The 10,925-nt window shown below is 32.6% G+C and overlaps 1 protein-coding gene across 11 annotated transcripts in view; it reads right to left on the bottom strand.

Annotated features, from left to right (window-relative positions):
- Positions 1–10,925, bottom strand: part of LOC119633982 (protein sickie) — a 320,882-nt gene that overhangs the window by 56,658 nt on the left and 253,299 nt on the right. Inside the window, exon 1 of one of the 11 annotated variants that reach the window (XM_038027867.1) lies at positions 1,670–1,999. The exons of 8 other annotated variants lie outside the window; for them this stretch is intronic. The gene's annotated coding sequence lies outside the window, so the exon portion shown is untranslated. Of the gene's footprint in view, positions 1–1,669; positions 2,000–10,925 lie in introns of those variants that run through there. 2 more of the 11 variants (XM_038027870.1, XM_038027871.1) reach the window with 2 other exon arrangements.

The raw sequence follows: 10,925 nt of genomic DNA, 5'->3' as shown, positions 1-10,925 counted from the left end.
ATCATACAATTTTTTCTTGCGGTTAAATTTACTATACGGTTTTCTACTTAATAATTTATCGCTAAGATGACACTCAGCATTTAGCATACAACCTGAGTGACGTATGTTTTTTCCACTCCATTTTATTCATTCATTTTATTGTACTTCCCATAGGGAACACACAAGAATTGCCAAACGTTTGTAAAATGTTTGTATACCAATCGTGCATCGGAAATGCTGTAAAATTTATAACCGAAAATGAAAAACGCCGCCCTTTTTCTGTTAGAATGTCCAAAAGAATTTACAATTTCATATTTGTTACTTCGCCTCTAAGGAGAGGTAGTGTCCCATCGTGCATATGTGAAGTGTGTGAATAAAAATAAGAGGATTTACTGACTTCGTATGTTAAGGGAGGAAATGTTTGCGTCTCCAAGAGCGGACATGAAACATGAACATGGCTTCTGGCTTCGAAACTGCAACTTACGCAGAATTCCTTTAGCCATGTATCTTTGCCTACTTATTGGCATATTAAAAAGATAATTATGAGCTTAAAAGAGAAGAACAATCTTGGTCTTAAATTGATCTTATCTTCAACTTAAATTTTGTTTTTTTTTATATGACCAAAGACACGTGAAAAGTCTGCTATTCGTGTAACAGAGTGGCGCCAAGAAAGAAGTGAAGAGACAGGGGATTGGTGGCCGCAATCTAGTAGATTTACGTCCGATCGGTATGTATTATGACTTTATAGGCGGAGATCGCTTTATAGCAAGTATGGGCAACAGAATATCAACTACTTCAAATTGGTGGCACATAGCAGTGTTATGTTATTGGATTGTATCTGCGTTCACGACCGACCAAGCTGTGCAGCTATCAAAAGTGAAATGTCTTTGTTTTTGTTCATGAGAACAAAAAAATGAACGATTGAAAAGGAACGAAAATTCCCGAAGACTACCACATTTTTAATAATGGTTGGATCTAGTTTTGGTCCACGCCGTCATATGGAAATTAAAATTTTGGCCAGTCGATGAAAAAAGTTGCCCACCACCGTTTTATAACTACGATCAAAGTAAATCGTACCGCGCTTAAGATTTGCAATCGAGAACACTGACTTGATAGTCGTAGTCCTTATCTAACTTCTCCAACTTAATTATGGACACATTGTATGCAAAAAAGGCCGAAATATTCATAAGTTCATCTCAATAAGACAAAGGTAATTTTTAGCAGATTGTGATATATGGTTCGATTACCACTATTAGATTATAAAAAGCCCAATTAGCAAAGAGTTCTATGAGCCAGTGAATGTCTAGTATCAGCGCCGCACCAAAAAACGAATAATTTTGCAAAAGTTGTTGTTGTTTATTTTTATATTCTTTAGCTCCCATTTTATATATTATCCTGAATAGCGCATCATTTCAATATAAAATTTTATTTAATGTGCTTTTGTTAAAATCGATGCTGTTGTATTTAATAATGATTCTTCTTACTCCTGCTTATAAATTTGTTTTTTTATTTTATGTTTCCTTTTTTTTTTTACTTCTCTTTGAAATTTTTGGGAAACTTAATATGTTTTTATTATTATTTTTAATGTTATTTTAATAGCTTTATATAGCTCTGCACGTTTAATGGTCTTTTTTGTCGAATTTTCTCATAACCATAAAACCATTGCTTATCTTCAAAGTATAATTCTTACTTTTATCTTTGTTTGTCACAAATAGATAGTTAAACTTGATTCGTGCGCTTACTCGTTTAGTATTATTAACGTTAGACTTCTGAGACGAACAGTAGCCCGAAACCATTTATACTTTCTTTCATTAAATCCTTTTGTATTCGTTTATTATTATAATTGTTTTTCATTCTTTTCGTTCATTCATTCGATTAATTTCTCACTAAAAATATACTTTATTTTATTTACATTGGGTATGCCCATAAAACCGGTTCATTGCATATTCATTTTAATTTAATAAATTTCAATCAATTAATTTCGTATGTTTTATTTTTTTTTTGTTTAACTATTCATTTTCATTCTTTCTTTCATTGTTGAAGTTTACTACAATAAACTTTTCAACAATTTAAAAAGAATTTTATTCATTCTCCGTTATAAACATTTCACACGAACGATCGTTAATAAAGAACTAAAAAAATAAATCCACACTAAGATCAGTTAGTTTATGGTGAGAGATATTTTATGAAAAACTCGTTTTTTTCTCCATCTCTCATACTCACAAGTTCTCATTCTCTTCGGCCTTTCTCTCTTCTTTTTTTTGTTTTGTGTTTTTGTTATGCTGTTTGATTTTATTAACTTAATTGATGCATTCGAGAAAATGTAAACAGAGAGCATTTGTTATTGTGTATGTGAGAGAAACAACATGTTGCTAACTAACCCATAGCATTAAAGATTTTTCTCAAATATAATAAAAATTTAGGTTTTCGGCTTTTGTTTACGTTTTTTTTTTTTTTTGTTTTTTTTTTTTTTTTTTGTTATTAAATTCATGAAGTGTTTTTAATGAAGTACGTGAAAAGCAATAAAAACCTTATTGGTTATAAAAAAAAACAAAAAAAAAACAAAAACCATCTGAAAATAACACTCACATTTATGGGATTAAATCAAGATTATCGGCTATATTCCGCCAGCGAAGACGTTAATGTTTTTATTTATTATATAAAAAAGATGAATGACATGTCCGAAGTAAATGTTCACAATTTTTAATGCTTAACGAAAGGAAATTAACACCTAAAATGAATGCCAAAGGCATTCAACTTTTATCCTCCATTCATTACATACATTTCAACTTATATTGCAGTGTTTTTAATAGTTGAAAAAAAAAACACTTTAAATAAGTGTTTGATTATCATTTTAAAAAATTTAATTTACTTTATTGATGTAACGTATATTTTATGCATTCCCTTTCTGTGGTATGCGTTTTTTATAGTTTTTTATTTATTTTATTCTTTTTTAAATTACGAAGAAAATTTCACAAGCATATTGTAATTCCCTTGGCCTTAGCCTTTTTGACACGTCTAAAGCAAATAGTCAACTGAAAGCAATCAGCAAATAGAAGCAATTTTCTTATTTTTTCTCTAAACTATCTATCGGTATGAAGCCGTAATAAACAGCGGAAAAACAGAAGTCAATAACTTTATGTGCGAGCCACATTCACACATATTTTAAGCGATATGTATAACGTCCATTATGCGTTTTTGCCAAAATGAAAACTATTGGCGCCTTTATGACGGGCATCCACGGTTATAAAAATCTGTCTCATGGTATTTTGCGCAAAACCATTTTTACTCAAACAACACAAATACAAAAGTGCAAACACGAGCGAATACAAAGAGTGCGGTTTTTTTTTTTTTATTTTTTCTTCTTTGCCCTTCTCTAACTCATACGAGCATTAGTATGATAAACACTGTCATCATTCAGGATAACTCTGATACACAAACAACATACGTTGTTGTTGTTGCTGCTTCTACCAAAATTTCAGGGGGTGTTTTTAATGTAAGAGTGTCTCCTCTTTTCCTTCTTTTGCGTTTTTCATATACAAACACACACACACACACACACACAAACACACACACAACATATACATATAATGGTTTTGTTCGTCGAGTCTTAGCAAATTTGTCTGCTTCTAAAATAGTAGACTTAGAGGAGCCCTTAAGCGTTTTAGAGTTTCGATGTGTGGCGTTTATTCTAAGGTATGCACAAACATGTGTACGTTGCTTGTTATGCATGTACGTCGTATAGGTTGCGTTATGATGTTTGCCAAAAATCCTCTCCATGTGCTTCTAAAACTTTTTCAGTTTTTATCTAAGCCAAAAGTCATTGGAGCACAATCAAAACCATACAGATGCGAACTAAGTTGAGGTATCTTATTTTACATCTGTTTCGTTCCTTCCTGCATTTTTAATTTTTTTTTATAACAATGTCCGTGTTTAACGTTTAGTGTTTACCGGCTTTTAGGCGCCACTTATTTAATATCATTGTTTAACGTAACAATTCATACTGGGATTTAGGAACGTAACTTGGATTGTTTTTTTGAATATAATGAATATTAAAATTAAATTTACATACCAGTCCGGGCATTGCAAATTCATTTAAGGCAATGTAAAACATGACGTTACTTTACTTACCTGAAATGAAATGGAACATATATATAGAATTGTAATGAATTCTAAGAAGCAATTACTTGATAAAATTACTTAATTAAATTCTCCCTTCGCTTCTACGTGTTAGGGTATTGACCCAATCGAAAATGTCGCAAAAAGGTAAACGTAAATGTCTCAAGTTCCAAGATGACGTGTACATACATACATACAGGCACCGTAATGGGGTAGGTCGAATAAGGGAATATTCATGCAAAATTTAGAATCATGGCTTAGCAGATACCAAAGAATGGCACAGTTAATAAGCGGTCACAGTTGCTTCTGAACGTACTTATATAGGTTTAAGATAGAGTACTAGATAGAGTAGTTATTAAAATGCGCCGAGGACGTTGAAGGAGTTCTTTGTCTGTCCCTTGTGCTAAGAAGAACGACAAAGAAAATAGACGTACCATGGAGAATTTCCTCGCCCCCACAATCTCATAGCAAATATGCTGCACGACATAAAAAAATGCAAATAGTTATGTGTGTTTGTCGCAAATATATTGAGGAAACAAAGAAGCAAGAAGTGTCAACCTAGGCTCACAGACACTGCCTCAACGTTTGTTGCATGGATTATGGCATATATCAAAAGGTTTAGACCTGCTGCAATGAAAGTCATTCACAATGCTTTCATCCTGTTTGCAAGGACAGTGTCTGTTGGAGCTCTCACTGTGAAATCAAGGATATACCGCCTCAATGCGCTTAGCGAGATGTGCTGGGATGCATAGACGAAAAAAGCGCGGAGGTAAGCGTAAAAGACCGTCCTCAAGCAGGAGAAGCTCATCGAGTAGATAACAGGCTTAATGCGGTGAAAGGCAAATGAACGGCCCAAAAACGGCATGGTGAGGTCAAGTATTATCTTTCTCTTTCTAAATTGGCCTTGATTGTTTTCGGATTTATCTATATAGGTTTAGATATAATAGTTCACCAGGATGTCCGAGCTGTGCAGATACGTAAGATGACGTGGACCCTGTAATATGCAATTGTCGAAAATTTGTGGCGCACGGACGGTCTAGCGGGATCCCAATGAAGATTCGGCACGGCCGAACACCCCGGATTATAAGGCTTGAGTAAGGTGTGGCTACAGAGGCAGCTTGTGGAGAGAAGTGGCAATGGATATCAATAAGAAAATCTATTGACATGCAATCAGACGTACAGCTTATGGAAAGAAAAGGATGACGAGAGACCAGTATCATCATTCATGGAAGCCTGGACCAATCCGCCGAACGTAAACTCGGCAATAGCAATAGCAACGAGCGAAAATCCGTTCTTTACTATATACTATGTGTGTGTGTGTTGCGAGATAACTGTTTACAGAAAATGTCTACGTCTTGCTTGAAATTTCAATTTTTCACTTTATTCTTGGAGACATTTAATTGCGTTAATTAGGGTCATAACCATTGCGTATTTTCCAAATAGCTCCCTAACCCATATTTCTTTATCAGATAATAGTTTAGAAATTTAAACGATGTGTTTTTCCGTCTAATAAAATAGTAATAATAATGATAAGAGGCCACGAATTTTTGGCGTTGAGAACATTTTATTTATATAAAATCGTGCCTTTATTTGTTTTTAATCTATATTCTTGGAACTCGGCCCAGATAATCGACAACTATGATAATTAAAATTTACTTTGCGTTACATTCTCATGGGAAACAAATTTTGTTTATATCAAACTTCCACAATATAATAAACAAAGAAAAACACTTAAGCCTTCTTTAGAGAAAACATACAAATTTTTTTTTTAAGATCAGTAGGCAAGTAGTTATATAATTAGCTCGTACGCTTATTTGAACACAAGTTTCGTACATGAATTTGAAAAACTCCAGTTAAGGTAATTATGTGGGACTTGAATATGTTTTTCTTTAGTGGTGGAAGTTTTATTAGGTCATTGTGACCATTTTTGAACTTTTCAAATTTCTGATGATCTTTTGATGTGGACTTGCGTCCAATTTTGGGTAGAAATCTAATATGGTCATGACATTATTAACTAATGAGTGACATCCATTGAAGTTTTCAGGTTCCTCGAGCTATTTACAACTTTTTCAATTCACGCAAATATTTTTTAAAAACGAATCGATCAGAAGATATATGTACCACACATTCGATCAACATAGTGATTTAGTAAACTTTAAATACTATCTTTGCTAGAACCGGGTAAACATCGGCAGATCTAGAAAGCGGTAAATCTAGGTAAAGTCAAACAAAAAACCATCCTTTAATGTTGATATCGTAGTTATATCCCACACCACTCATGAATTTAGAATCATCTTCTGAATCGATATATGTTTTTCCTTTTGTCCTTACACGTAACGACGCTACTGAGAATGAATTCGATGGGAACATTCTTTCGACCACTCCCCATATACTCTGAATCGATCGGTATAATAAAAGTTTGGTGTATCTTCAGTCCTTTTGGGTGTTACGTACTTATACTAATTGTGTTGGGTGTAAAAATATGTCAAGTGGTCATTATCGTATAATAAAAACGACAAACGAGGGAAAAAAATTAAAGAATTCTCGCTGTCACTAGAATGGAATTTCTTTGTAGTGTTGCACACTACATATTGGATCGATTGAAGCAAAATTAATATTTACATTGAAGACTAATATTATTGATTGGATAGAGACTCGTATTTTCTGAAGTAATTTTTCAAAATTTTATTGAACGAATTTATCCTTTCTTCGGGGAAGTTTTTAAATTATTTAACATTTTTAGTTTGTGAAAAGCTTGTTTAAATTCTTGCCTTAGTGTGGGTAAATTCGTTTTTTTTTTCTCGCATATGAAAACGTAGAATATTTATGGAGGCGTTGCTGAATATATGATATCGAATTGATTTTTGGAAACGTTTTTCCTAAATGCACATTTAGACATGACCTACGTGCTCTACATACCGCTGCTTAAGTATTGCATTGACCTCACTTCGCTTTAATCTTTTTCTCATTTTGTTCCTGACATACAGCATAGTTTAAGATTAAGTATAACACAAAATTATTTTAAAAGCCCACACACCGTCATTTGAGAAGAAAAGCTACAAAAACTGTAAGCAAAAGATTTATTTATTTTATAAAAAATAAATAACAACAAAAACAAAAAAAAAAAAAAAAACAAGTAAGAAAATTATATTTGGCTGCTATCGAATATCTTTTACACCTAAAATAAGTTTAGCTTAAAGAAAAACTAAATTTCAATATTCCATAATATAGGATGATACAGTACAGGTAAGTAGATACAGTATGGTCATCCAAAAGTTATAATGTCGTAAAGGAGGAGTTTGGTAGTAATCAGAAGAAATTCAATTCTGTGCGGAAGAACTTTCAATGTTTTTGTTAAATTTGAAGCACGATTTTGCAATCGGACAGACAGTCAGAATGTGATGATGATTGAGAAAATATATACTTTACGAGGTTTGTAAAGCTTTCCTGTGTTGAATGTTGCAAACTTTTTAACAAACGGATAATACCGCATCTTTCGTTGGTGAGTATAAAAAATAAATAAAGTTTATTATAACAATACCATGAAATATAAAACTTAAGAAAAGGGATATATATATATATATATATATATATTATATATAAAGAATTTTTTTATACTTTGAAAGTAAAAAGTAAAAAATCCAAACAACCTTCAATATTATTTGGACGTTATTGCATTTCGTTGCATGAAACTGCGACAGAAGAGGTACAATATGTGTGTAACATATATGTATGTAAATAATCCGGCAGCATATTATTCTGAATACATAAATAATTTGTTCGTTAAATATTCTTTTCAAATAAAAAGATAAAAAACAAAAAAAAAAAAAAAAAAACAACAAATTAAAAGTTTGTTTTTCTGTACTTTTTCAGTTAAAGTCAATATTGGAAATTGCAATTAGAACCCCCGTACGAGCATTCGAAAAAGCATAAAGCAAAAAATAAAATAAACAACAAGCAACATTTAACTGCGCAAGGTAATGTGAAATATAGAACATGTCTCTGCGTATAGATGAGTTTTATTAGCTACAACAGTTGTTTAAATAGAAAACAGAAAAGTAGTTTGCGTTCTTATTTACAGTTCAGTTTTATGCTTAATTACTTTAACAAATACAAAATAACAACACAGTCTTCCAAAGTTGGTGCACCACTGTTAGAACTAAGTTGATTTCATTTTTGAACCTTTTTATCTTTTGTCCAGTCATAAACTCCCTTCTGATTATCGTGATACCGAGGTACTTATCTTTGACACTAAGAAGATTTTTGTTGTCGCTGCCAAGAGTTTGTATTTAATTAAAATGACTTTTGAAAAAGTTACAAAAAAACAAACTTTTCTTGACTTCCCTTGAAGCAAATACAAGAGAAGAAAGAAAATTATATTCATTCATATCATCGAATGTCTTATGCTCAACTCCGTTATCTTATACAATAGTAAAGAAAAGGAGAAAACTGAGTTTTTATAAAGGCATGGCTGACTTCGAAGACAAGTAAAAATTTTTACCACGTATTTGTTGTAGTTTATGAATAATAAGCAAAATTCGTGGTCTTCAAAGGTGCTCCCAGTTTACGTTACATTGTGAGTGTGTCTTTTGACCGATTTGGGCAATTTTCAAATTCTTTTGCCAAATTTGAAGGCGATAGCTTGTAATTCGTATATCTAGGAAAAATGCGACTTATTTTGCAGTTGTTCATAACACAAGAGAAAGTATTATATATTTTATAAATAATTAATAAAGACAAGACTGAAAATATATCTTTAATGAGCAAATTGATTAATAATGAGAAATATATATATTTAAAATATAGCTTTATTTTTACACCTAGTGCAAGTTATACCGCAGACATTGGACAGAAGGACAGGCAGATAGATAGACAGAAAACAGATACATAGATGGACATACGGACATGCTATATCAATGCTCTGCTAAAGCTTACGTCTGGGTGTTGCAAACATCTTGGCGAAATCAACCTATCATCATCTACCGTCCTTTGACAGCAGATACAAGTAAAGAAAGTACATGTATTTCATACATTAAAGAAGAAGTTTCAAAAGCATACTAATTTGTCATAATAAGTTACAAATGCCAGCAAATGCAAACAGTAGAAAGGAGATACGATAAAGTAAAATATTAAAGGATAAATTATATCTCGGAATTTTGAGTCAATCGAATCAATCAGTGCGCTCATAATCGTAATTAAAAACAGATGCCTATGAGCGTAAAAAGATGAACAGATATTCTCTTAGAAGAATATGGCAAAGACTTTGATTTTGCTGAAATCGCATAAACGATTTGTTTTTCGAAATAACAAGTTTATGCATAAATCTTCAAGTTATTAGAAATAGAGACAAAGTAATTTGAATGCAATTGACTAAAGCAGCTTGATTAAGGGACAGAGGACGGATGGTCACCCGTTTAAGGGATAAGGAAAAGAATATGTCCACCACAAGGTTTAAAGAAAAGATTAGACGCGCATAGTTTAACACTAAAACACTAGTCTTTAAGTAATGTAAAGTAACCGCAAGTTTAACACATCGTCGAGAAGTTTCATGGTAGTGGACAGTGAGTTATTATTTTATCATTAAAGCTTGAACAAGATAGTTTGAAGATAGGCAACATCGCCATATCCTATATCCTATATGTTGTCATGACAAAAATTGACCAATTGCGCGGCATTCTGAAGATCTGAATATCTCTGCGGTCCGCTTGTTTCGTGTTTATTATATTAGATTGAAAAAATTGAATTGCTTAGCAGAGTAGTAGGCGCTCTTTTAGTCAATTCAAATAAGAAAGATTTTCTATTCATAATCATTTTTTATGTTAACTTAAATTCAAACCAATAACTAACTAATTTATTAAGCATAGCTTGATGTGTGGTATTTTAGCAAGCAAAAGCAATAAGAAAAAAAGTTAGGTTCGATTAAACTGATAAAACTTATGTTAGAGAAATTAAAAGACACATTGATTGTGTCCACTTTGCAGAAGTTCAAGTTTTTGTAATGAAAATGAAACGTGACGATTAGCGATATCAAAGTCTGCAACTCCATGTTCGAGTAACAAAGCGATATATACGCATGCGATGAGCGCGTTTAGAGTAAAGATGATATCACAAGGCGAATATACGTTGTGGGAAAGTAATAATAAAAAGCTCTAGTAGATAGGACGTGAAAGAATCGAGAAAGAATTCATTCTAAATGCTTAAAGGTTAACACGCACTGCTGTAACAATCTGCTGAAAAAAGAAGTTTTTCCGCCACTTTTTTATGGATAAAAGGAAAAGTAGTGCAATAGGTATTCAAGCTCTTCATCCTTTTGTCTCGACGATGTTTTGCTCGAAAGTTCCTCCATTGCTTGATATTTTTCGAAACGATGAAGAAAGTGGTAAGCAATTATATAACTCAACAGCCGAGTACATAACCAACTCAAAAAACTCCTTTCTAAACTGTAAACTTTTTGGAAAAAGCATTGAAAACTTCCAAGTCATTCTTAGTCTGACACATCGTCTCAATACAGCTACGCTGACGCAGTTTTGCTCCTCGTTTGACTCAAGTAGTCTTTACGGAGGACTTCGGAACAAAGCTCGAAAATCAAGGAACAAATTTATTAGAGGAAATGAATCTTTTTCTACATATTCGACATGATCCAAAGTATCTTTGGGTGTTCCCAGGAAGAAGAGAGGAAAGAGAAAGAAAGAAAGCATTAGGGGGATGGTGGCTAAAGCCTAGGGAATATGTGGTCATCCGATAAGTGTTATACTTTTATAGACTGAGCGAGAGAGAGAAAGAGAGAGAGAGAGAGAGAGAGAGAGAGAGAGAGAGAGAGAGAGAGA

This window comes from Glossina fuscipes, unplaced genomic scaffold, assembly GCF_014805625.2.
Source record: "Glossina fuscipes isolate IAEA_lab_2018 unplaced genomic scaffold, Yale_Gfus_2 2, whole genome shotgun sequence".
Taxonomy (NCBI): Eukaryota; Metazoa; Arthropoda; class Insecta; order Diptera; family Glossinidae; genus Glossina; species Glossina fuscipes.
This window is presented reverse-complemented; position numbering and strand designations above follow the sequence as displayed.